We start from the raw sequence: 27,522 nt of genomic DNA, 5'->3' as shown, positions 1-27,522 counted from the left end.
CTGTTCCTACATGACCTCCTGAGGTCCCTTCCAACCCTTATTTTCTATGATTCTATGGAAGGACAACCATAATGTTTTGTTCAGATTTACCAACATTTCAGAGTTACAAACATCCTCCATTTCCAAGGTGTTCATAACTCTGAGGTTCTACTGTAACTTCACATACAATATTGCGACACATATTTTAATCAGGACAATACGAACCAGAAAATTATGAGTTTTCAAATGATACCATACAAAAACATTATTGCAATGGTGTGTAGGAGTGAACACAGCAGTAGATTTTGTCACAGTGCTTATCTGCTACTTAAGGTACCACTAGTATTCACTAAAGCCCTGCTCAGCTGCTGCCTTGTCCTGGACTCTTACATCATAACTGTTAGGTGGTCATTCTATTCAGGCAGGATGTGGGCAACTGCCAGTTCAAGCCACCTGATGATGAGTAAAGGTTTGACTGAGCATCTACCACTTGTCAGGTGAATCCTCTTACCACTGGGCAATGGAATATTCTGAAGTGGGAGGCCTCCCTCAGCTTCTCCTGTTGAAGCTGTTTCACGTTGATTAAGTAAGGAGCCATTAGAGCAGAGGGACTGGAGCCTGGCTGTCCTACCTCCTAGGTGAGTGCCCTCCTGTCAGGGGTTGCCTGGGTGCCACAAGCCAGCAATATCACCTAATGGTGATACTCCAGGGGTGTAATACCTACTGGTGAGAGTTCAAATGCATCACCTACTGGCTAGGTGGCAGATCTGCAGAAAAGGACCTGGGGATTACAGTGGACGAGAAGCTGGATATGAGTCAACAGTGTGCCCTTGTTGCCAAGAAGACCAATGGCATATTGGGCTGCATTAGTAGGAGCATTGCCAGCAGATCAAAGGAAATGATTATTCCCCTCTATTCAGCACTGGTGAGGCCACATCTCGAGTATTGCGTCGAGTTGTGGGCCCCCCACTACAAAAAGGATGTGGACAAATTAGAGAGAGTCCAGTGGAAGGCAATGAAAAGGATTAAGAGGCTGGGGCACATGCTTTATGAGGAGCGGCTCAGGGATCTGGTCTTATTTAGTCTGCAGAAGAGAAGAGTGAGGGGGGATTTGATAGCAGCCTTCAGGTACCTGAAAATCTGTCCCCACACATCTATACCCATGGAAGAGAGAGTAAAGGGAAGGGTGGTCCTGGGGATATTGCTGAAGGCATTTTCCCAGTTAGTCCCCCTGGAAAAATTCACTCAGCTGATTTTAAAGAAATGATGTTGGAGGCTTTTATTTATCTTTAGGTGTGTTTAGCGATTGGGCTAATAACATCACAGAATAATACAACAAAGAATTTTTTAAATCTCATTTAGGAATTGCTCTTCACGCTGTGTATTATTTTCCATATGTCTCTTGGCTTGGGCCATGAAACACGATGAGCAGTTTCATTTTTGTTCCTAGTAATTGGCCGGTTTCACGGAGGGTATTTCATGCTCTACCACAGCACTCCAACATTTGTGTTCCAAATACTGCAGGGAACTATTTATGGTTTTGTTTGTTTGGGAGAGGGGTGTTAAACTGTTTCCTCTAGAATTTTTAAAAAATATTCCTAAATTCGAGGCCAAAGTTGGTCTGACGTTGTCCCTTTTATTTGCCTGTTTTTTTATAGACTGGAAACATACCATGGCAGAGAGCAATATTTTCATGGTTTTCCAAATGTTTTCTGTTCTTGCTGTTAGTCTGGATCATAAAAGATCTCAGTGATGCTTATGAAGAGTAGATCTGTTGGCGGGAGCTGCAGATTTGTTTTTGTCCCTGCTGCTTTCACTTGTATAGAAATGAATTTCTAATGGGGGAAATGCTCTTTCTCCAGTTAATAGTTTATCTTTCTCTTTTCAGGTGCTTTGGCTCTGACTGAAAGAAGGAGGTTTTGTTTTACTGGCAGAGGAAGAGCAAAGGCGAGAGGTTCAAAGGACTGGCAGCTCCCAGAGCGCACTCCAAACAGTAAGACCCATCATACTTCTATAGCTTCAAGCAAATGAACAAAACAAATCAGAATCATTTCAATAAGTGGCACAAATAAATTAACAAAGCAGGTGCTTTATACATGAAATAGACCAGGAGTGACCTTACTGAAGTTTTAATAGGGACACTGGCAATATAGTTATCATATTTTTTAATATCATTGTAATAAAATAGCCCCGGCAGCCAGAGATTGACTTAGCAAAATAGCGTTAATCCATCATATTATAACAGGGTTTCTCATGAGTGCTTGGTTCCTGGTGTTTGTTTAAAACAAGTACACAAAGTGTGTGTTTTGGGAAAAAATCCAAACTTTTAATTGTCTCAGCTTCTAATGGCTGGAGCCTGAAAGGATGCCATAAGCACAACTATTACTGCTACCTATGGAAAATATGCCTGTTTTTTAAACATTTTTGTTTATAAACTTTTAAATCAGACCTTTCTCCAAAAGGTCAACTGTATTTTAAAAACTAAAAAAGGTTAAAAAGAAAATGACCCAAAGTATACCCATTATTACTGCCAAATTTACAAGAGCAATAGGGTGTGATCTGAGTCAAAAATTGCCAGTTGTTAAAAAACACAAACCCTAAGAATACAGAAAACAATCAGATGAAATGTGTCTGAAATCAGTGCTGTCAGAATTCTCTGTGTTGTCTAAGGCCCTGAACTCGTAACCACTCCAATGGGACTGCCCACATGCAGAAAGTTGCCCATGTGAGTGTTTGCAGGAACAGGGTTCAAACTGGTGTCCAACTCAGGATGCTCTGAAGAAACCACAAAGTTATCTGAAAGTTACTTGCTTCATCCCAAGTGCGACCTGTGATGGCTTCCCCCTGGGGTGCACCTGGGACTGGGATACCACTGAGCCCTCTAACCCAGCAGTCTGGGCTCCCTCTCACACTGTGCTGCTGTGACGAGCTGCAGACCTGCTCCTGGTCCTACACTTCCCCCAGCATTCACACAGGCAGGGACACACTCAGCTGCAGTTCCATGCTGTCTGACCAGCCAGTGCATGAACCAACAATAGGCTACAGTCAAAATAACCACCAGCTTCCCAGCCTAGGACCCCACAGCTGTACTGTCCTGCTCTGGTCCAAACCTCAACCAGGATGAATGTATTATTCATTTCGCCTCCCCCTCAAAGTGGACAGGAAATGCAACAAGCCTGTGTCAAACCAAGCTGAGATTTTTCCCCCGACACTTCACTTAAAGGCACACTGAGTTTTAATTAAAACATAAAACAAGTTTATTAACAACAAAAGATAGATTTCAGTGATTATAACGGATAGCAAACAGATCAAAGCAGATTACCTAGCAAATAAAGAAAAACGCAAACTAAGCTTAACATACTAGATTGAATATGCATTAGTAGTTTTTCACCTGAGTGATGGTACAAGCAGGCTGCAGATTCTTGAGGTGGAAACTGCACTTGCTTTGCAGTTTGGAATCCCCAAGTTTTTCATACACAGGCTAGCAATCCCTTTAGCCTGGGTCCAGCACGGCGCCTGGTTCAGTCTGTTGTTCCTTAGATGTTTCCAGGAGTTTTCTTGTGTGGGGAGTGAAGAACAACAGATGATGACACCCCTGGCCTTCTATAGCTTTAGCATATGGTGGGAACCCTTTGTTTCAAAACTTGGTTGCCGGACCAGTTTGTGGAAAAATACAGACATCCCAAAAAGGAGTCCAGAGTCATGTGGCCTGGTCATATGCCCTTGCATACCTTACTGAGTCATAGCAACCATTACTTACAGGCTGTCTGGAACGTTCACAGGAAGGTTAAGTTCTTCCAGGGTTCATTGTCTTTGCTGATGGGCCATCAGCACTGTCTGGCTTCTTCATTGTTGTACTTGAAAGGCTAGAGTCAAAATGATAAATGCATACAGATAGGATAATCATATTCAGCAAATCATAACGTTTCCAATGACACCTTACATGACTTGTCTAGTACAAAATGCATCATAATTATGCCATAATCATATCATAATCATATCACGGTGAAGAATATGGAGTGCAGTGTTATACTACCCAGGGCCATCCCTACCCATATGCAAAGTACACAGCTGTGCAGAGCACCAGGAAATGTGGAGCACCAAATTTTCTGGTGCCCTACACAGCTGCGTGCTGCTCCAGCCCCTACTTCACCTCTTCCCCATGGCCTCCGCCCTTGCTCTACCCCAGCGCCCACCACTCCACCCCTTCCCCAAAGCCCCCACCCCTGCTCTGCCCCACCCCACCTCTTCCTGCCCCTGCCCTGCGCCACTGGCGGCAGAAAGTGGAGCAATCCAGCCCCAGCCTGCTCCGCTCCCCTGGCTCGCAGCCGCACTGCCAGTGAGTGCTGGGGGGTGGTTCCCCTTTGCCCCCCAGCCCCAAGGCTGGGAGCAAGGGGAGCGGAGCAGAGCAGAGTGGCTGGGGCTGGGTCGCTCCACTTCCCGCTGCCCTGTGAGTGTGGAGTCGAGCCTGCCCTGGACTCACCAGGCAGCAGGAAGTGGAGTGACCTGGCCCCAACCCGCTCTGCCTGCTCGTGCTGAGGGGCGGTTTCCCCTGCCCTCCAAGCCAACCCCCCACCACCATGGAGGCCTGGGGCTCCACATAGCCCCCAGCAGGGGGGCTGCATAGGGCACCAAAATGGCTAGGGATGGGCCTGATACTACCTAGAAAACCTTTGTCTTAATATAACCCCACAGTTAGAAGAAACAAAACTGCTGTAGCTCCAAACTGTGCACGTTTTCTTTCTTAAAACATGAACCTCTGCCATCTCTCTGGCCTTTCTCTTGTTAATTAGGAAATATTAGGGTCTGAGCATCTTGGGAGAAAAACCTTTTCTGTTCTTTTAATCAAATATAAAACTTACCTTGATCCAGAGCAAAGTTCAAAGGCTTCTATATCCCTCTCTTTTAACAGAACCTTCTTGCCTCCGTAATGTTTTAAAAATTTCTTCTAATAAACCACATAAAGTTATGAGAGGATTATATTCTGCAGGCCCCTCTCTATGAGACCTAATCAGAGGTTAGGCCTTCCAGATGTGCTGTTGGAATTATTTTGGGGGCAGTTCTCTGGCCTGTGTTATGCAGGAGGTCAGACTAGAAGCTCACAATGGTCCCTTGTGGCCTTGGTAGCTATGAATCATAGCCTCCACCAAACGATGTCAGGACTAAGGGCAATGACATTTTGTGTTACCGTGCTGTGCCAGATTTCACAATGGTGTAGGTGAATTGTAATCAAATCTGGCTCTTTGGTAAGATGTAAGTGACAGTTTCTATTTTTTTCTACAAATTCATGATTTTAACCTGAGGAAAGGAGACATCATGTGTATTTTACTTTGTGTTTATAAAATTATGTCAGGTAGTCAATTAACCCCTTCTTTGTTGGAACTAAATGGCTCAGAAGACAGGGCTAATCCCCAGAGAGGAACTCTCCATACTTGAAGATTCTTTTCCAGTTCCATTCATAGGAGATTGGCTACAATGTTCCAGTTGACCTTGCTGGCTAGATTTCTCGGGATGATGTCTTTCTTCCTTGGTCCCATCTGGCCCAAGGATTTGATTGTTCCTTTGGACAGTGCCCTGAACGGGGGCAGAGATTGTATGCTGCACTGCCCTAGAGTAGCCCCTGGAAGTCCTGTACGCTAGAGAGCCTCTGAGGCACAATTCCCTCCCCACTTGGGTGGTAGCAATGACCTAGATCTGCAGCCAATTATGAGCCCTGCTGCACCAGCTCCATGGTATTGGCCAGCACACTGTAAGGGATGGAGTCAAGACTCCACCCATTCCCCATCACTCCCCACCTACCTGCTCTGGAGTGGGGGCCAGCAGGTGCACAACTTGTGACTTTTGCATGCCCTGTTCCCCTCTGTGGGTGTCCAAGCCAGGTCACAATCTAGCCCTAGGGAATTAATTACCTAAGACTCACCAAGAGAGAAACCAGGGCCCTGAGACAGCAGGGGATCAGGGCATGTGGCTAACTTTAAGCGCTTGCTTGAAGTCATTGGGGCTGCCTCATATGCTTAAAGTTTGGCACATTCTCTAAGAACTTTGTTGAATAAGGCCTTATGATGAGAACTCCTAGCAGAAACTGGAGAAAAAATTACAATGATTTATAATGCAAATATGATTAGCCCAATAGCCACCATCAGATACCTCCCTCCTCGGCGGCAGTGAGTAATGGCTCCAGCATAGCACGCTTAGCAACAGCCAGAAATTTTCCTTTTGTTCCAGTGTTGGGGCTGTTAGATCAGAAGGTTCTCAGCAAAGACAGAATCTTCATAATGTCACTGAAAACTTCAGATTAGTTAGAAACATTTCAGCTCATTTTAGAAACCCAGAGGCTTGAACGTTTGTGTTTTTAATCAGTGCTGTGTTTAGAGAACACGGGATGAGAGTGGGGAGAAGATACACTTTTCAGAGCACAGGTGAACTGGGAAATTATGTTTTCTTGAACTCCAGAAAACTAATGAAATGAAATTGGGACCCTGCCTGAAACCAAACAGCCAAGCAATTCAGGGTTTAGGCTGAATGTCCGAGTTGATGATCTACCACTAATTGTGTCATTGTGCTTGCCGTCGGGAAGAACTGCATGGCTTGTGCACAATTTCATGCACCTTTCTCAGGACCTGGCAATTCACAGATTCTTTGCTTGGAATTCCCTTGCTATTGTGAGTATAGGTCAAATCTGTATCCCCTACACACACATTTTATGGTTTATTTTTTGGAGATAATGACAAAGAAAATATAGTCAACATAAAATATAATTACAGGCTTTAAAAATATTTGTGACTCCCTGATTAGCTGAAGGTTTGTACAGTAGTGATATAATTTGGCTCTTAAAATTGGTAGCTTTTTTTCTGATAGGATGTAAAAAGCTGTAAATATGGCTGCTGATTCAGATTTCTAACTTCCCTGTAAACATGCAAATAGAGAGGGTTTGAAATGGGAGCAGTTGACTGAACAGCTTCTGTTACAATTTATTCTGTGAATGTTAATTTAATAGCAAATCAGTGATGCTGTAATCAGCTAGTTTGGTACCTAGGTCCTGTAGGCACAGAGGCCTAGATCCTCAAAGATATTTAAGCACCTAATTCCCATGGGAGTTAGGTACCTAAATATCTTTGATTATCTGGACCAGGTAGCCCATGTGCTAAAAACTATGCATGATATTTTTGAAAGTCTCACTGCATCTTCCATTTTTTAAAACACTTTTTGTTTGGAATTTTTGCATTTTACGAGGAAAATCAAACTGTTTTAAATGAAGCAACTAAAACTAAGAAGTAGTGCAGGGCACAGAGCTCTCAGAAGTGCTCAAAGAGGCAGTAAATCAAAAACTTTGCTGACAGGGTGCCTGGTGTATCCTCTATAGTGGCTGGGGGAAGTGCTTGGAAATGGAGAAAGAACCAACTCTAAAGGAGATTTGTTTGCCTAGGTTCTATATTACAACAGATGCATCTTTAAAGAAGTAGCCTTAATCTTCAAACATGTCAGCAGAATATTGCAAGGCTCTATTACTGCTCACTTGCTAGTTACCAATTCTAAGCAGATGATTAGTGTTTAATATATTAAACAAACTGGTAATATGCAGGACTTCTAGACCTTATTCCTGCACACACACACACACCCAAGCAAACATATGCTGAAGAAGGCATATGCAAAGTACAAAGTATGCTGTTCTCAATTAACCCCATGAGGAACTAGAGCTACTGGTGCAGGAAGTGAAACCAGATATTATAGGGATAACAGAAACATGGTGGAATAGTATTCATGACTGGAGTACAGGTATTGAAGGCTATGTGCTGTTTAGGAAAGACAGAAATAAAGGCAAAGGTGGTGGAGTAGCATTGTATATCAATGATGAGGTTAACTGTAAAGAAATAGTGATGGAATGGATAAGACAGAGTCTGTCTGGGCAAAAATCACACTGGGAAAGAAAGCTACTAGAGCCTCTCCTGAGATAATGCTTGGGGTAGCACTGCAGACCGCCAGGATTTGATTTGGATGTGGATAGAGACCTCTTTAATGTTTTTTAATGAAATAAACACTAATGGGAATTGTGTGATCATGGGAGACTTTAACTTCCCAGATATAGACTGGAGGACAAGTGCTGGTAATAATAATAGGGCTCAGATTTTCCTGGATGCAATAGCTGATGGATTTCTTCACCAAGTAGTTGAAGAACCAACAAAAGGGGATGCCATTTTAGATTTGGTTTTGGTGAGTAGTGAGGACCTCATAGAAGAAATGGTTGTAGGAGACAACCTTGGTTTGAGGGCTCATGAGCTAATTCAGTTCAAACTAGATGGAAGGATAAACAAAAATAGATCTGGGACTAGGATTTTTTTATTTCAAAAAGGCTAAATTTAAAGAATGAAGGAAATTAGTTAGGGAAGTGGATTGGACTGAAGAACTTGTGGATCTAAAGGCAGAGGAGTCCTGGAATTACTTCAAGTCAAATGTGCAGAAAATATCAGAAGCCTGTATCCCAAGAAAGGGGAAAAAATCATAGGCAGGAGTTGTAGACCAAGCTGGATGAGCAAGCATCTTAGAGAGGTGATTAAGAAAAAACAGAAAGCCTACAAGGAGTGGAAGATGGGAGGGATTAGCAGGGAAAGCTACCTTATTGCGGTCAGAACATGTAGGGATAAAGTGTGAAAGGCCAAAAGCCATGTAGACTTGGACCTTGCAAAGGGAATTAAAACCAAGAGTAAAAGGTTCTATATCCATATAAATAATAAGAAAACAAAAAAAGAAGAAATGGGACCGCTAAACACTGAGGATGGAATGGAGGTTAAGGATAATCTAGGCATGGCCCAATATCTAAACAAATACTTTGCCTCAGTCTTTAATGAGGCTAATGAGGAGCTTATGGATAATGGTAGGATGAAAAATGGGAATGAGGCTATGTAGGTAGATATTACCACATCCGAGGTAGAAGCCAAACTCTAACAGCTTAATGGGACGAAATCAGAGGGCCCAGATAATCTTCATCCGAGAATATTAAAGGAACTGGCACATGAAATTGCAAGCCTATTAGCAAGAATTTTTAATAAATCAGTAAATTCTGGGGTTGTACCGTATGACCGGAGAATTACTAACCTACTTCGTATTTTTAAGAAAGGGGAAAAAAGTGATCTGAGTAACTCTAGGCCTGTTAGCTTGACATCTGTAGTATGTAAGGTCTTGGAAAAAATTTTGAAGGAGAAAGTAGTTAAGGACATTGAGATAAATGGTAATTGGGACAAAATACAACATGGTTTTACAAAAGGTAGATCATGCCAAACCAACCTGATCTCCTTCTTTGAGAAGGTAACAGATTTTTTTAGACAAAGGAAAGGCAGTAGATCTAATTTACCTCGATTTCAGTAAGGCATTTGATACGGTTCCAAATGGGGGATTATTAGCTAAACTGGAAAAGATGAGGCTCAATATGAAAATTGAAAGGTGGATAAGGAACTGGTTAAAGGAGAGACTACAACGGGTTGTACTGAAAGGTGAACTGTCAGGCTAGAAGGAGGTTACTAGTGGAGTTCCTCAGGGATCGGTTTTAGGACCAATCTTATTTAACCTTTGTATTACTGACCTTGGCACAAAAAGTGGGAATGTGCTAATAAAGTTTGCGGATGACACAAAGCTGGGAGGTATTGCCAATACAGAGAAGGACCGAGATATCATAGAGGAAGATCTGGATGACCTTGTAAACTGGAGTAATAGTAATAGGATTAAATTTAATAGTGAAAAGTGCAAGGTTATGCATTTAGGGAGTAATAACAAGAATTTTAGTTATAAACTGGGGACACATCATTTGGAAGTAACAGAGGAGGAGAAGGACCTCGGAGTATTGGTCGATCACAGGATGACTATGAGCTGCCAATGTGATATGGCCGTTAAAAAAGCTAATGCGGTTTTAGGATGCATCAGACGAGGTATTTCCAGCAAAGATAAGGAGGTGTTAGTACCGTTATACAAGGCACTGATGAGACCTCATCTGGAAGACTGTGTGCAGTTCTGGTCTCCCATGTTTAAGAAGGATGAATTCAAACTGGAACAGTTACAGAGAATGGCTACTAGGATGATCCGAGGAATGGAAAACCTATCTTATGAAAGGAGACTCAAAGAGCTTGGCTTGTTTAGCCTAACCAAAAGAAGGTTGAGGGGAGATATGATTGCTCTTTATAAATATATCAGAAGGATAAATATTAGGGAGGGAGAGGAATTATTTAAGCTTAGTACCAATGTGGACACAAGAACAAATGAATCTAAACTGGACACTAGGAAGTTTAAACTTGAAATTAGACGAAGGTTTCTAATCGTTAGAGGAGTGAAATTCTGGAACAGCCTTCCAAGGGGAGTAGTGGGGGCAAAAGACGTATCTGGCTTTAAGACTAAGCTTGATAAGTTTATGAAGGGGATGGTATGATGGGATAGCTTAATTTTGGCTATTAATTTGGCACCTGATCTTTGATTATCAGCAGGTAAGTATGCCCAGAGGTCTGTGATGTAAGATAGGGTGGGATATGAGTTACTACAGAGAATTCTTTCCTGAGTGCTGGCTTCTGAGTCTTACCCACATGCTCAGGGTTTAACTGATCGCCATATTTGGGGTCGGGAAGGAATTTTCCTCCAGGGCAGATTGGCAGAGGCCTTGGAGGGTTTTCGCCTTCCTCTGCAGCATGGAGCACAGGTCACTTGCTGGTGGATTCTCTGCAGCTTGAGGTCTTCAAACCACAATTTGAGGACTTCAGTAACTCAGACATAGGTTAGGGGTTTGTTACAGGAGTGGGTGGGTGAGATTCTGTGGCCTGCATTGTGCAGGGGGTCAGACTAGATGATCATAATGGTCCCTTCTGACCTTAAAGTCTATGAGTTTATAATCCAATTGAAGTCTGAGGTTGCATTTGTGTTACTGAACGCAGAATAGGGCCCATTGGTGTTAACTCACACAGACACTGGGAGAAATGTACAGAAGCAAAAAAGAAGTCAATCAGAAACTAGGGCTGTCAGATGATTAAAAAAAGCAATCGCAATTAATAGTGCAATTAAAAAAATTGCAATTAATAGCGCGATTATTCATGCTGTTAAACAGCAATAGAATACCATTGATTTTAAATATTTTGGGATGTTTGCTACATTGCAAAATATATTAATTTCAATTACAGCACAGAATACAAAGTTTACAGTGCTCACTTTATATTTATTTTTATTACAAATATTGGTACTGTAAAAAACAAAAAAATTGTGTTTTTCAGTTCATCTCATGCAAGTACTGTAGTGTAATCTCTTTATCATGAAAGTTGAACTTACAAATGTAGATTTATGTACAAAAAACCTGCATTCAAAAATAAAACAATATAAAACTTTAGAGTCTACAAGTCCACTCAGTCCTACTTCTTGGTCAGCCAATCACTCAGACAAACAAGGTTGTTTACAATTTGCAGGAGACAATGCTGCCTGCTTCCTGTTTACAATGCCACCTGAAAGTGAGAACAGGTGTTCACATGGCACTGTTGCAGCTGACGTTGCAAGATATTTACGTGCTAGATGCACTAAAGATTAATATGTCCCTTCATGCTTCAACCACCATTCCAGAGGACATGCTTCCATGTGGATGATCGGTTCTGCCTGATAACAATCCAAAGCAGTGCAGACTGATGCATGTTCATTTTCATCATCTGAGGGCATGTCTTCACTGGCAATATTAAAGTGCTGCCATGACAATGCTTTAATGTGGCTTGCATAGTCGCAGCATAGCTCTGGGAGAGAGCTCTCCCAGCACTCTAAAAAAACCACCTTCGGTGTGGCTCCCAGTGCTGGTGCACTGGCTACACTGGCATTTTACAGTGCTGAAATTTGCAGCGCTCAGGGGGGTATTTTTTCACACTCCTGAGCAAGACAATTTTTTTCAGTTAATCGCGTGAGTTAACTGCAATTAATTGACAGCCCTATCAGAAACTTTAATCCTAGACTAACTATATCAGTCGGGCCTTGTCTCTGTTTCCTGATTGGCTTGCTAGAACTGTAATAAAGCAAGGAAGGTTCTGTCAATTATTAGGTCTTTGACTCCATTAGGGAGCAGGTGGGAACATTCTTTTGCGTTAAGCAGAATAGGGTTGGCAGGATCAGAGAATTTTAGGACATTTTAACCCCCCCCCCCATTTTTTTGGAGGGTGGGGGGCTGGGGCACTCCAGTGAGGTGTTTCCTAAAATATAACTGGTAGACATCGTAGTCTATTGTAATCCTATAGGCTAGGTCACATTTAAAATGACTTATTTATCACCACATAATTGCATGTAACATGTGCACATATGGTCCTAGCTGGCTGGAATGTGCCCAGATCTTGTATGGTCTATTTAATTTAATCTGCACCTGGGCTCTGGACAGGGGCTTTACGGGAATTTCATCAGATTGTTCTCTGTGACACTTTTGTATGCCTATACACTTTAGTGGTTTGCACAGTTGTAATTGATCAACATTATATTGAAACTTGGTAGAAATGTTTACATATTGATACGCAATCACAAATAGAATCCAGCTCATTTCCTCTTTGGTGTGTTTGCTAAACTGGAGTGAGAAGCAATGGTGATTAATATTATCCCTTCAGATCAGTAGATCTGATGCTGTATCCATACCAGGAGCACATCTGTAAAGTGAGAAGTTGCATTTTTAAAGAGTCACTTTTCAAAGTAGAACCTCTCTCTCATTTCTGGCCCTTTGTTTCTGTGATCACTCTGCTAGGTCTGTTTGAAACAAGTGTCATTTACCGGGCCAGTATTTGTTTTTCTCAGCACTTTTATCTGAATAAAAAACCACTTGGAGGGTTGTATGCAAGAGGCCAATTTAAACAGGTTGGAACATGGCCAATTAGATTTACTGAGATGTTTGAATAATTTCCCCCACTGTGCACTGCGCTCTCAAGGTGAAACTGCCACTCAAGGCCTGTCTGTACCAATCGGAGAACTGGCTGCAGTGTGCTCCTCAGCCCTTCACAAGGAGTTAGATCTTTCTCATTGCTTAGGGCTAGTCCAGACTAGGGGGGGAAAATCGATCTTAGATACGCAACTTCAGCTACGTGAATAACGTAGCTGAAGTCAAATATCTAAGATCGGATTACTCACCCGTCCAGACGGCACGGGATCGATGTTCGCGGCTCTCCGTGTCGATTCCGGAACTCTGTTGGGGTTGATGGAGTTCCGGAATCGATATAACTGCGCTCGGGGATCGATATATCACGTCTAGATTAGACGTGATATATCGATCCCCGAGCAATCGATTTTAACCCGCCGATACGGCGGGTAGTCTGGATGTGGCCTTAGTTATCAGTAGCTGCTTCCTTTCATCAGAGGCCAACTTTGCTGTCTCCACAGCACTCTAAACCACGGCCAGCTTGCCGATCCAGAGCTTTGGCCCCAACTGCAAATCCCTGAAGTGTGCAGCAATGCACTGTGCTGTCAATCAATGGCCAGCCCAGCTCATCCATTCCTCATTGTTTAAAAAGGGCTCCAATTCAGTCTAAAACACTGACAACCTCCAGCCCAATACAGATCCTTAGAACGTAAGTCATAAACCCCTGAAACTGAGGTGTCGTAGGGCATGGCTACCTTCTAACACTCCCTGCCTCGGTTTCCCTCCCCGAGGTGGGTCACCTTGGCTCAACACACACACCAGTCAGTTCTAGAGATATGTATTAATCCTTGGCTAAGTTCCAAAACAAGAAGTCCAAATTAAAAAGCTCAACGTCCAAAAAAGGTTCTTCTGCTCTTTGGGGCTTCTCTAACCTATTCTATGGGCCCTATTCCCAGCCTCTTTGTAAGCTCCCTTTGAGAGTATATTTCTCCATTCTGGGGTAGAGTGCTAGCCCTAGGCTGGTTCCTCTGAAGTACCAGTTCCCCTGTAGACCCAGACTCAGGGTCCTTCCACAAGATCCTGCCCCTTCCCTCAGCCCTCTTATAAGGCCCAGGTGTCCAATCACTTGCCTCCTTAGGCTGGGAAGCAGCTGATTAATTTTGGCACAGGTGTGGTAGGACCCATTCCCCCTCAAAAGAGCCAGTTACCCTCTGACATGAGGCTTAGTAGTAGAATCATTATGTACTATCAACTACCATATATTGTTTGAATAGCTGGTGTTACAGCTAGCAACATTTGTCTGCAAGCATATTGTTACTCAGAGAGGAAAAGTGAACCCAGTTATTTTAGGAGACTAATAAAGTAAGCTGTAATTCGTTGTTTTGTATATTCAGATCTTCAGCCATGTGGCATATATACTGGCCCATTATTTTGCATCACTGATTTTTCTTGGACACTGAAGAAATTAAATTGTTTTGTTGTGATGATGTTAGCCATTAACCCACTGCAAACAGGGATGAAGCAAGTGGTAATTGTGCAGCCCATGATATTGTGAGAGTGAGCAGCTCAGCTTCTTAACCTGAAGTTTTATAGTCCACAGGACACCCGACTTTTGTTGTAAAAAGAAATCTAGCAAATTACCTGGAATATCTAATTGATTAAATAATTTGGCTAGCCCACATTAGTGATGAATTCTTAAAAGTTGTCTGTCAGTGGAGGCAGAAATAGACTTACAGGAACTTACTTTTTCAAAGTTGTCAACTTTGTTAAATACAATTGGCTGGGGCAGTACTGTTAAAAGTATGTTGATCTGAAAGGCAAAACAGCTATATAAGTTAAATTCTCAGATTTATACAAACATTTGTCTTATATACTTCATCGTCTTTTCATCCTCTCATCCTCACTTTGTGACTCATGCAGAGAAGAAAATGGGGGTTACAAAGGTCAGCAATTACGCATTCTGTTTTAAGTATTTGTATTTCACAATTAAAATATTATTTTAGCTAATTATTTTACTAAGTGGAAGCACCAAAATGTGCCATTAATCTGCTCCTTCACTTTCACCCAAGAAAAAAGAAGGCATTTCCCAGATATCTTTCATTTTAATATATAATTTTTGTCCTTCTTGTGAAGCTTTCACAAGAAGGTAACATTTGCAATTTATACCAAATATCAATGATGGAAAATTTATGTGGAGTTGAAAAGATTAGGCACAGCAAAAATAGTAATGACATAAATCATGACATTGTATGGCATTCAAGCCATGAATATACAGTATCATAGAAACTAGAGATTAAAAAGATTAATTTGCTTATCTAGCTACATGGCTGATTCCCTACAGAGTGATATCTAATGCTTTGTGTAGTCATTTACTACTTTGCAATTTGCCTTTGATATGGGCGAACTGGGTGAAAGCCAGGGGTGCTGTTATAAGCAGGGTGCCTTTACATCAGGAATGCCCCTCCTCCCACTGCTCTGTTGCCATCTACAGCCCCACTGCTCCTGCCCCCTTCCTTGGAGCCCCATTGTCCAGCTGTTCCCAGGAACCTCCTGTTTGCTATGCAGAAGTGATGGGAGGGGAGAAGTAGGAGCTGGTGAGGGCTGCTCTACGCAAAGGGGCAGTGCTCTGTCTCCCATACACTCCTGCAGAACACACACTCTGTCTCTGCCTCTCACACACAGGCACTCACACACTGTCTCTCTCGCACACACATGCACACTCACTCTCTCTCACATACACACACACAATGTCTCTCACACTCACCACATACCTGTATTATTGTTGTTGTTACTTCCAACTTCCTACAATCAGGGCCGGCTCCAGTGGTTTTGCTGCCCCAAGCAGCTAAAAAAATAGCCATGATTGCAATCTCGATCTGCGGCAATTCAGCAGGAGGTCCTTCGCTCTGAGCGGGAGTCAGGGACCCTCCGCCAAACTGCCGCCAAATACCTGAATGTGCCGCCCCGGTCCAGAGTGGCCGCCCCAAGCACCTGCTTGCTAAGCTGATGCCTGGAGCGGCCCTGCCTGCAATGCACATATATTCTCTGGTTTCAGAGTAGTATCCGTGTTAGTCTGTATCTGCAAAAAGAATAGGAGTACTTGTGGCACCTTAGAGACTAACAACTTTATTGTAGCATAAGCTTTCGTGGGCTGCAGCTCATTTCACGATGAAGCCCACCAATGCTTATGCTGCAATAAATTTGTTGGTCTCTAAGGTGCCACAAGTACTCCTGTTCTTTTTGCATATATTCTCTGTAATTTTATTATTTCAAAGTGCTGTTATTTTATTTTTTGACTGATCTATGCATTTCATAATTTTATTTCTCTCTTATGCTTAAATTTAATTCTTTGAGTAGTGAGTTCTAAAATGCCTAATCTGTCCCAGCTGGAGTAATTATCGTTATTACTTTTATTATCATATTGTTCTTTGTCATTCATTATTTAAAGTGTTACAATCAAATATTAGAATCCTTCTAGAATGTAATTTTAGTTTGTACTAACCTTAGCAGTGCCAGCTGAAAAAACATTAGCTAAAAATATAATTTTAGACACCGGGCAGATGAAGGTTGCTTATTTCCAAATTGTATTTTTAATTCTATCTGTAAAATAACTTAAAAATTGCATAAAAATAGATGCAGTTCCAACTATGATACCAATAGCAATGATGTAGTTAAATGTTAGTGAGTCACGTACATGATTGTGATCGGTAAACATAAGTGCCAAAATAATTAGAAAAATAAATTCTCTTTCTTAATAAAAGAGAAAAGAACCATAATCACCCTTGTTAAAATTAGGTGTGTGTTTTTGAGGAGTCAAAAACAATCAACTAAAATAGAGTAGATAATGGCAGTCCCACAGAGCGCGTCTGTGGAAAAAGTAAACAGATTTTAAGCAGATTTTATTTATTTTTATTTATCTCTACTAAAGATAATATTCAAAGTATCAAATGTGTGTTTCCGATATCTCTGTTAAAGCTCCAGAACTGATACCTCAAGTCTTGGGATTGGGACTCTCTTGCCATATTATCTCCTGATTGTTCTAAATTTACATATAAACTTTAAACGTGGTTTTAATTGGAGTTTGTATATATTTTTCTTTCTTTATATAATGATTAGAAACAGTGCTCCTGCAAGCTAATTCCTAAGTTATTATCTGCAAAAAACCCTAGCATTTTCAGGTGCCTAAGTAGTCTTTGGAATCACAACGTTTCCTCCCATCCCCCAAAATCTGAAACGGTGCCCCAGTGAGCCAGAAGTGGCGAAGATGCAGCCCCTGTGTAACAGCACAAAGCCCACCTTTAGCCACATGCCATGCACAAGGCACTACAAGCCACAACAGCAGTGCAGAAGTAAGGGTGGCAATACACCATATACCAGGCCACTCTTACTTCTGCGCTGCTGCTGCTGGCCGTGGCGTTGCCTTCAGAGCTGGGTGCCCAGCCAGCACCCGCCGGTATCAGGCTGCCTTGCCAGGGCTTAATTTGTGCAAGGGCTGAGCTCTGGCATCTCTTTCAATGCAAATTAAAAACTGGGGGAGGCAGCGGGGCCCAGAGGTGATGGGAGGTTAGCCCAGGGAGTCCGTGGGGGCCAGGGTGATGGGGGGGGCAAAATACAAGTTTGCTTAGGGTGTCATTTTCCCTAAGGCTGGCCCTGCTACTTTATATAGATTAGTGTTAATGAGCTAAGCAATGGGACTTTTCCTCCAGTACCCTTGGGTCAACTTTTCATGGCTTAATTGTTCTCGCTATTAGGAAGGTTTACATTTCTTGTGGCTCACTTCATCCCATTGATCCTACTTCCACTCTTTGTACCGCTCTCAGCTATCCTCCTGCCTGATCCATTTACACAAAAGAAATGCCCAATACTTGTCAATGCCATCCAGGAAGACAAGTCACAAGGTCTAAACCAATTCCACACTATTGCCTGTTGAGCCAGTCAGTCATTTTGGGAGCCAAAATCTCATTTGTCTCCTAGACATCTGAGAGTGCATCTGCATGGCAAAAAATAAAAAAAAAGTGTAGTTGTAGCATGGGTAGACCAAGGCCATCCAACAATAGTAATGTAGACAGGGTGACACAGGCTTCTTCGTGGGCTGGCTACCCCAAGAAGACCTTGGATATATAATCTGGTGACCAGCCTATGCTGAATCCATCCTGCCACGCCTACTTGGTTCTTCTTGAAGTGCTTGCTCATGTCAATTTCAAGTAGATGTGCACGTGCCGCAAGCGCAGTTGTCAGAAGGTTTTTCCACTAGTGGCACCTGTTGGGCCAGCTGTGGAATCCCCTGGAGTGGCACCTTCGTGGCAGTATATATAGGTCCCTGCCAACCCACTGCCCAGGGGGGGTGCAAGGATGTTTCGCGCCTTAGGCAAAACTTCCACCATGCGCACCCCCCCAAGGCAGCTCTCCACACAGGTGCAGATGTTCCTATATCTCGACATCTGGCTGGTCAAGGGTCATTCCAGGGCTAGGTAGAAGTGCATGTACACCTGACATGGATGACTTTTAGCAGTCTGGGTCTATTACGAACATGCCCGAGTCGACTCTATCCTCTACCCAAAGGATAGGGCTTATAAGAGCAGTCTTAGGCTCCACTCAAGCCAGGGCATTCCTACCGGAGTCTCGCTTCCAAGCCATTTCCTCCATAATAGACAGCTTCAAAAGTTTTTCGGCCACAATGGCATGGAACTCCTTGAAGTTGCGCGGTCACGTGGTCGCATGCACATACGTGGTGCAACATGCATGACTGTGACTCAGACCTTTTCAGGCATGGCTGGCATTAGTATGAAGACCAAACAGAGACAACTTCAACAAGATAGTTTTGCTTCCTCGCCTGGTTATCAAGTCCCTCCTGTGGTGGCTCAGTTCCCAAACGACATGTGCAGGAGTCCCCTTCTCCAGGCCCCAGCCCTCGCTGTCTCTAGTCATGGATCCATTGGTGTTGGAGTGGGGAGAACATCTAGGAGGGCTCAGAAGTCAAGGCTTCTTGTCCCAGGCAGAGCTCTCACTTCACACCAACATGAAAGGGCTGAGAGCAGTTCACCCAGCCTGCCAACCGTCTAATCCCATCTGGAAGCCAGGTGTATGTCAGTCATGATGGACAATACAACAGCAATATTTTATATAAACAGACAGGGTGAAGTACACTCCTCTCCCCTATGTCAGGAAGCCCTCAAGCTGTGGGACTTCTGCATAGCCCACTCAATACACCTAGAGGCTCCTTACCTTCCAGGGCCCCAGAATGAGTTGGTGGACCATCTGAGAAGATCTGTCCACAGTCATGAGTGGTTCATTTGCCTGGACATCATCAACAGCATCTTCCGGTGGTGGGAAATACCCCAGATTGACCAATTCGTGATGAGACTCAGTAGGAAGTGTCAGCAGTTTTGTTCCTTCCAAAATCACAGCCCAGGCTCAGTCACGGATGTGTTTCTCCTCCTCCGGAGGAACCATCTGTTTTATGCATTCCTGCCCTTCCTGCTCAGCCACAAGGTCCTGCTGAAGGTCAGAAGGGACAGAACATCAGTCATTCTGATAATGCCAGCTTGGGCCCACCAACATTGGTATACAATGCTCCTGGAACTGTCAGTAGCCACTCTGATTGCCCTGCCATTGGTGCCAGACCAAATCACTCAGGATCATGGCTGCCTCCAGCATCCCAGCCTCGAACCTCTCCACCTCATGGCATGGAAGCTTCATGACTAAACCCCATGGAGTTGGCATGCTCAGAGCCTGTCAGAGAGGCCCTCCTTGACAGCTGGAAGCCATTCGCTAGAGCTACTTACTTAGCCAAATGGAAGAGATTTTTGATTTGGGCAGTACAGAAGGGCATGTCTCCAATGCAGGCATCAATACCCTTCATTCTGGACTACCTGTTGCACTTGAAGCGGTTAGCTCTGGCAGTATCATCCATAAAGGTTCACCTGGCAGAGATCTCAGCATTCCATTCTGGGGCTGACAGCTGATCAGTCTTTGCTAGCCCGATGGTGGGCCGCTTTCTCAAGAGACTAGACAAGCTATACCCTCAATTTCGCCACCCAGTACTGGCATGGGACCTTAACCTGGTGCTCTTCAGGCTGATGGGGCCCACCTTTGAGCCCTTAGCAACTTGCTCGCTCCTCTACCTCTAATGAAAGGTGGCATTCCTGGTTGCTATAACCTCGGCCAGGAGAGTGTCTGAGCTCAAGGCCTTGACATCCGAACCCCCATACACAGTATTCTATAAGGACAAAGTTCAGTTATGGCCTCATCCACCCTTCCTTTCAAAAGTGGTATCCCATTTTCACACAAGCTAGGACATTTTCCTTCCAGTGTTCTACCCTAAGCCACATACCAATAGTGGAGAGCAATGTCTCCACTCCCTAGACATAAGGTGGGCATTGGCTTTTTATATTGGAAGGACAAAACCATTTTGCAAATCAAATCAGTTCTTCATTGCCTTATAAAAAATCAGCCAGTTCTGAACCAAGTGAATGGCAAACAGAGAGGCTAAGAGAGGAAGTTTGCCTGGGAGGAGTTCCCACAGAGTTATTTGCCTTTCAAGCTTCTGTGAGCAGTAAAAGCAGTGAAGAATCCTGTGGCACCTTATAGACTAACCGACATTTTGGAGCATGAGCTTTCATGGGTGAATACCCACTTTGTCGGATGTGAGCAGTAAATACAACATCTGAAGAGGATCTTAGAAAGAACACAATATGGATAGTGAGTGATCAGCTGTTGTGACCTGCACAGGATGTACAATGTTTGTCTTTCTCCCAGAAGATAGAATCATAGAAGATTAGGGTGGGAAAGGGCCTCAGGAGATCATCTAGTCCAACCCCCTGCTCAAAGCAGGGCTAATCCCCAGACAGTTTTTTACCCCAAGTCCCTAAACAGCCTTCTCAAGGCTTGAACTCATAACCCTGGGTTTAACAAGCCACTGCTCAAACCATTGAGCTATCCTTCCCTCAAAGTGACTTTGTTTGTATGAAGTGCAAGCTGGTCTCCATATGTGAAGAGAAGGTTAAAAGACTAGAGACCCAAGTATCAACCCTGTGTTGCATCAGAGAAAATGAAAACTTTCTGGATTGAAGTCAGCATTTGGTACTCCAGGCACAGCATGCTGAAGAATCAGAGAGGGCAGAACAGGGAAGAAAATTGGCAACATGTGACCCCCAAAAGAAGAATGAGGAGAACCCATGTATTCCCACTGCAGATAGAGGTAAGAAACCATTTTCAGGCTCTCTGCACAGGTACTATGGTGGAGAGTGGTTTGGAAGAGTCATCTGAGGGAAGGGATCAGAAGGAGACTCCATCAACCAGAAGGCATGGGATGCATTGTTCTAGGGATGGGGGTTCCACGACCACCAATCCCAAGAGGAGGAGATAGGTTGTGGTGGTTGGGGACTCCATCCTAAGGGGGACGGAGTCATCCATCTGCCGTTCAGACCGGGAAAGTCAAGAAGTGTGCAGCTTGCCTGGAGCTAGAATTCAGGATGTGACGGAGTGTCTGCCGAGACTGATCAAACCTCCCTTCCTACTTCTCCACATGGGCACCAATGATATTGCCAAGAATGACCCTGAGTGGGTCACTGCAGACTATGTGGCTCTGGGAAGAAGGATAAAGGAGTTTGAGGCACAAGTTCTCATCCATCCTCCCTGTTGAAGGAAAAGGCCCAGGTAGGGACTATCGAACTGGGGAGGTAAATGTGTGGTTGTGCAGGTGGTGTCGGAGAGAGGGCTTTGGATCCTTCGACCATGGGATGCTGGTCCAGGAAGAAGGATTGCTAGGAAGAGATGGGATCCACCTAATGGAGAGAGGGAAAAGCATCTTTGCATGCAGGCTGGCTAACCTAGTGAGGAGGGCTTTAAACTAGGTTTGCCGGGGGATGGAGACCTAAGCCCTGAAGTAAGTGGGGAAGTGGAATACAGGAGGAAACACAAGGAGGAGGGTGCAGCACGAGAGGCCTCCTGATTCGTACTGAGAAAGTAGGGCAATTGGATAGTTATCTTAGGTGCCTGTGCATGAACGCAAGACTACTGGGAAACAAGCAGGAAGAATTGGAAGTCCTGGCACAGTCAAGGACGTGATTGGAATAACAGAGACTTGGTGGGGTAACTCACATGACTGGAGCACTGTCATGGATGGGTATAAACTGTTCAGGAAGGAAAGGTGGAGGAGTTGCACTGTTTCTAAGAGAGCAGTATGATTGCTCAGAGCTCCAGTATGAAACTGGAGAAAAGCCTGTTGAGAGTCTTTGGGTTAAGTTTAGAGGCAAGAGCAACAAGGGTAATGTAGTTTTGGGTGTCTGCTATAGATCACCAGATCAGGAGGATGAGGTAGATGAGGCTTTCTTTGGACAATTAACAGAAGTTTCCAAATCACAGGCCCTGGTTCTCATGGGGGACTTCAATCACCCTGGCATCTGCTGGGAGAGCAATACAGCAGTGCACAGACAATCCAGGAAGTTTTTAGAGAGTGTTGGGGACAACTTCATGACGTAAGTGCTGGAGGAACCAACCAGGGGCTGTACTCCTCTTTACCTGCTGCTCACAAACAGGGAAGAATTGGTAGGGGAAGTAGAAGTGAGTGGCAACCTGGGCAGCAGTGACCATGAGATGGTTGAGTTCAAGATCCCGACAAGAAGAAGAAAGGAGACCTTCAGAATACAGACCTTGGACTTCAGAAAAGCAGACTTTGATTCCCTCAGGTAACTGATGGGCAGGATCCCCAGGGAGGCTAAGATGAGGGGGAAAGGAGTCCAGGAGAGCTGGCTGTATTTTAAAGAAGACTTATTGATGGTGCAGGTGGTGTCGGAGAGAGGGCTTTGGATCCTTCGACCATGGGATGCTGGTCCAGGAAGAAGGATTGCTAGGAAGAGATGGGATCCACCTAATGGGAGAGGGATAGCTCAGGGGTTTGAGCATTGGCCTACTAAACCCAGGGTTGTGAGTTCAATCCCTGAGGGGGCCATTAAGGGAAGTGGGGTAAAAATCTTGGGATGGTCCTGCTTGGAGCATGGGGTTGGACTAGATGACCTCCTGAGGTCCCTTCTAACCCTAATAGTCTATGATTCTATGATTAAACCATCCTGATGTGCAGAAAGAATAGCAAATATGGCAGGTGACCAGCTTGGCTTAACAGAGAAATCTTCGGTGAACTTAAACACAAAAAGGAAGCTTACAAGAAGTGGGAACTTGGACGGATGACTAGGGAGGAGTACAAAAACATTACTTGAGCATGCAGGGGAGTAATCAGAAAGGCCAAAGTACAGTTGGAGTTGCAGCTAGCAAGGGATATGAAGGGCAACAAGAATGGTATCTACATATAAGTTAGCAACAAGAAGGTGGTCAAGGAAAGTGTAGGCCCCTTACTGAATGGGGGAAGCAACCTAGTGACAGACAATGTGGAAAAAGCTGAAGTACTCAATGTTTTTTTTGCCTCAGTCTTCACAGACAAGGTCATGTTCTTCATGTTACTGTTTTTCTCCAGTTCCTACCTGTACTTTATCAACTTCTATCATCTCCCCTTTACTAGGATATAGAGAATCCCCATTAATAGATCCTCCCCTACAGGAGGTGACTTCCTTTGCTTGGCAAATTCTAATTGCCTTGTGAAATGTTAATTCTGGGTCTCCCAGTAGTCTCTCTTGGAGTTTTTTGTCCCAGATACCATTCACAAAGTGGTATGTTATAAGGGATTCCGTTAGTTCTCTAAACTTGCAAGATGGGCTCTCCAGCTTCAGATCAGTCATAAACTCTTCTATGGTTTCACTTTTAGTTTTTGTACTGTCTGTTATAGACCATCTCTCTCCTGCGTTTCCTGGAGTGCAGTACTCTTCAGACTTCTGTAATACCATTTCATAGTTACCCTCCTCTGCCTGAGTTAGCTGTCAAATGCATCAAGGACTTCAGAATCAGCTGTTCTAAAAAATAAAGCTACCTGCTGACTGTCCTCCTGCTTGTGTAACACCGACACACCCTGTTTGTTGGTGAATCTCTGGAGCTTAGAGCATGAGCCTCTACTACATGAGCTAAAAGCCATATGGCTGTTAGCTAAGGCTGTAGAACAGACTCATTAATCTTTCTCTCTCTAAGTGGTCTCGGTGCCACTAGATGGGACAGAGCACCACACCCCAGAGGTGTGTGGGTTACACTTACCGATATAGAGTATAGTGCTGTTGAACCCTTCTCCAGTGGACTTCCACATTTCCAACAGGTTTCAGCTGGAGTGTGGGGCGGGGGAGCTTTTCACAGCTCCATTCTTCCACTCAGAGTGTTTTCTTAGTTCATTTTACTCCTGGTACCATGTGGTGTTCAGTGATCACTCAGAGCCAATAAATCTGACAGAGCCCTGCTTCATTCAGTGTCTGAGTTCCAAATGATCAGTGTAGCATAACATGAGCCTCTGTAACATAAGAACCAGTTCAGACTAGCTCTTACCAGTGATTCTTAAAGGACCAGTTCCTCCAAATGCTGGGAAGACTGGGAGAACTGGTGTTCTTTGGCAGAGCAGACAGCTGACTCCAGTAATTACTATCTGTGAGGTAGTGAGTGCTAATGGCCCCTCTCCCAGTTCTGTCTCCAAATACATATCTGGTCTCTAAAATTGCCCAGTGCGTTGTCTCAAATATTCCTATGCATGGAAAAATTCAGGAATTATGCAGGATGAGGCTGCTTAAATTTTGATGAGGCTAGAATGGTTTGGCTGTGTGTTTTTCTTTTTTTTGCTTCCAGTAACCGTAAACCAGTGGTTCTAAAACTTTTGTACTGGTGACCCCTTTCATATAGCAAGCCTCTGAGTGTGACCTCCTGTCATAACCTTAGTCCCAGATTTGGACCTTAGCGTCCAAAATATGGGGGTTAGCATGAAAACCTCCAAGCTTAGTTACCAGCTTGGACCTGGTACTTGCTGCCACCACCCAAAAAATTAGAGTGTTTTGGGGCACTCTGGTCCCCCTGAAAACCCTTCCCTGGGGACCCCAAGACCCAAATCCCTTGAGTCTCACAACAAAGGGAAATAATCCTTTTTCCCTTCCCCCCTCCAGGTGCTCCTGGAGAGATACACAGACACAAGCTCTGTGAATCCAAACAGAGTGACTCCCCCTCTCCGTTCCCAGTCCTGGAAACAAAAAGGACTTTCCTATTCCCCAGAGGGAATGCAAAATCAGGCTAGCAAATCCAACGCACACAGATTTCCCTTGATTTCTTCCTCCCACCAATTCCCTGGTGAGTACAGACTCAATTTCCCTGAAGTAAAGAAAAACTCCAACAGGTCTTAAAAGAAAGCTTTATATAAAAAGAAAGAAAAAATACATACAAATGGTCTCTCTGTATTAAGGTGACACAACACAGGGTCGATTGCTTAAAAGAATATTGAATAAACAGCCTTATTCAAAAAGAATACAAATCAAAGCACTCCAGCACTTATATTCATGCAAATACCAAAGAAAAGAAACCATATAACTTACTATCTGATCTCTTTGTCCTTACACTTAGAAACAGAAGATTAGAAAACAGAACTACTTCTCCAAAGCTCAGAGAAAGCAGCAGACAGAAAACAAAGACTTAGACACAAACTTCCCTCCACCCAAAGTTGAAAAAATCCGGTTTCCTGATTGGTCCTCTGGTCAGGTGCTTCAGGTGAAAGAGACATTAACCCTTAGCTATCTGTTTATGACACCTCCTTATAAATTAAAAACACTTTTAAATATATTTAACACCATTTTAAATGCTGAGGTAAAGCGGGTTTTGGGATGGAGGCTGACAGCTCACAAGCCCCCATGTAATAACTTTGCAACCCCCTGAGGGGTCCCGACCCCCAGTTTGAGAACCTCCGCCTTAAATTATACTCTTGTCTGACAGGAATCCCCGCAACACTTCTGAGGCCACGTCCAGACTACCCGCCATATCGGTGGGTTAAAATCGATTGCTTGGGGATCAATATATCGCGTCTAATCTAGACGCGATATATCGATCCCCGAGCGCGCTTATATCGATTCCGGAACTCCATCAACCCCAACAGAGTTCCGGAATCGACACGGAGAGCCGCAAACATTGATCCCGCGCTATCTGGATGGGTGAGTAATCCGATCTTAGATATTCGACTTCAGCTACGTTATTCACGTAGCTGAAGTTGCGTATCTAAGATCGATTTCCCCCCCCTAGTCTGGACCAGCCCTGAGTGTGAAAAAAGGCACATTTGAAAGTGTGAGTCATACTTCTGCTTTCAAGAACAGTAATGGCTTTGCTGATGCTTGTAGTGACTGGGGAAAGTGAGTGTCCCATGGGAAGTATAAGTGTTGAAAGTTGGATGTTTCAGTCATACTGTGCAGTAAAGATAACAGAATCTGCATGCACCAATTGCATCAGACTATCAGTGCCCAAAAGCCAGTGACCTCTGTAATAATCAGTCAGGACCTGGCATATTCAACCTCCAAGCCACATGCTCTGGTATTAGAACCCACTGGTCAGTGTATTTTGTGTTCCCCTCTCTGTGCCTGATCCATAGTAGGCAGAGCTCGCTAACAGCTCTCACCTGTTTAGCTCAAGCTGGAGCTTGCTGGTGCAATTTCTAATGGTGGCTGCCACATACATGGGAGAACTGACTAGTGTGTGAGCAGCTTGGGAAGAGTTTCTTCTTGCAAGGTGAAGTACATAACCCGCTGGTCTGTGTGTGTAAGGTGTCTCCTTCTGTGCCTGATCCACAGGGAATGTGGATCTTTACAGCTCACAGTTGTGGAAATTCATGCTTTCAGTTCTAGAGGTTGCTGATACCAGCCTAGATAGAGGGCATCAGAGTGTCAGTTGTTGTTATTAGCTGGTGAGACAAAGCAATACTGTGATCTGGCACAATGACCATTAAACTTGTAAGGTCCAGAATTCAATACAGAACCAAGCACTAAACATTTCAGTATGAGGAGCCCAAGAGAGTGTTCAGATCCTATTGTCTCTTTCCCACAGAGTTGTGCTGATGTTTGGTTAGTTGTTTTGTTTTGGGTTTTTTTGGATGGCCATGAGGGGAGAGGGAAGAGGCGGGCTGTGAGAATTTAAGATTCTAATCCTGTAACAATTATTCAAATGCATAACTTTACTAATGTGAACTAATGGAACTACTCACATGGTAAAATGATGTGTGTACATAAGTGTTTTCAAAGACCTGGGCCTAAATTTGTTTCTTGTCTTAAAAACTCATAATTCCAGTGTTTGACAGCAGACGTGGTTGTTGTTGAATGTGATTTCTGAGAGAGAATTCCATGTATAATAGAGTAGCAATAACCCTTATGTTAAGATCGCTTGACACTTTCCATTATGAAAAGGTCTTCTGAACATTATTCTGAAGATTCATAGAGTCATAGATCATAGAATGTAAGGCCAGTAAGGGACCATTAGGTCATCTAGTCTGGTCTCCTGTATCACTGGCCATTATATTGCATGCAACTACCCCTGCCTTGAGTCCAGTAACTTGTGTTTGATTAAAACATATCTTCCAGGAAGGCTCCAATCTTGTTCTGAAGGTACCTAGAGATGAGTGGGAGAATCCACCACTGCCCTTGGTAGTTTGGTTAATCACTCTCACTGTTAAAAATTTGTGCCTAATTTCTAGTTTGAATTTGTCTGGGTTCTTGGTTTGCCTCTCTCTACTAGATTAAGAAGTCCTTTAATACTGGGTATTTTTCCCTGTAACGGTGCTTATACACTGTACTCAAGTCGCCTCTCAAGCTTTT

At 43.8% G+C, this 27,522-nt stretch overlaps 1 protein-coding gene across 7 annotated transcripts in view; it reads left to right on the top strand.

Annotated features, from left to right (window-relative positions):
- Positions 1-27,522, top strand: part of LOC115637298 (homeobox protein PKNOX2-like) — a 504,816-nt gene that overhangs the window by 282,863 nt on the left and 194,431 nt on the right. For 6 of the 7 annotated variants that reach the window (XM_030538438.1, XM_030538443.1, XM_030538437.1 and 3 more), the window contains one exon: positions 1,868-1,972. The gene's annotated coding sequence lies outside the window, so the exon portion shown is untranslated. Of the gene's footprint in view, positions 1-557; positions 618-1,867; positions 1,973-27,522 lie in introns of those variants that run through there. The other variant, XM_030538442.1, reaches the window with a different exon arrangement.

This window comes from Gopherus evgoodei, chromosome 19, assembly GCF_007399415.2.
Source record: "Gopherus evgoodei ecotype Sinaloan lineage chromosome 19, rGopEvg1_v1.p, whole genome shotgun sequence".
In the NCBI taxonomy this organism is placed as follows: domain Eukaryota; kingdom Metazoa; phylum Chordata; order Testudines; family Testudinidae; genus Gopherus; species Gopherus evgoodei.
Note: the sequence above shows the minus strand (reverse complement) of the source record. Positions and strands in the feature narration are given on the sequence as shown.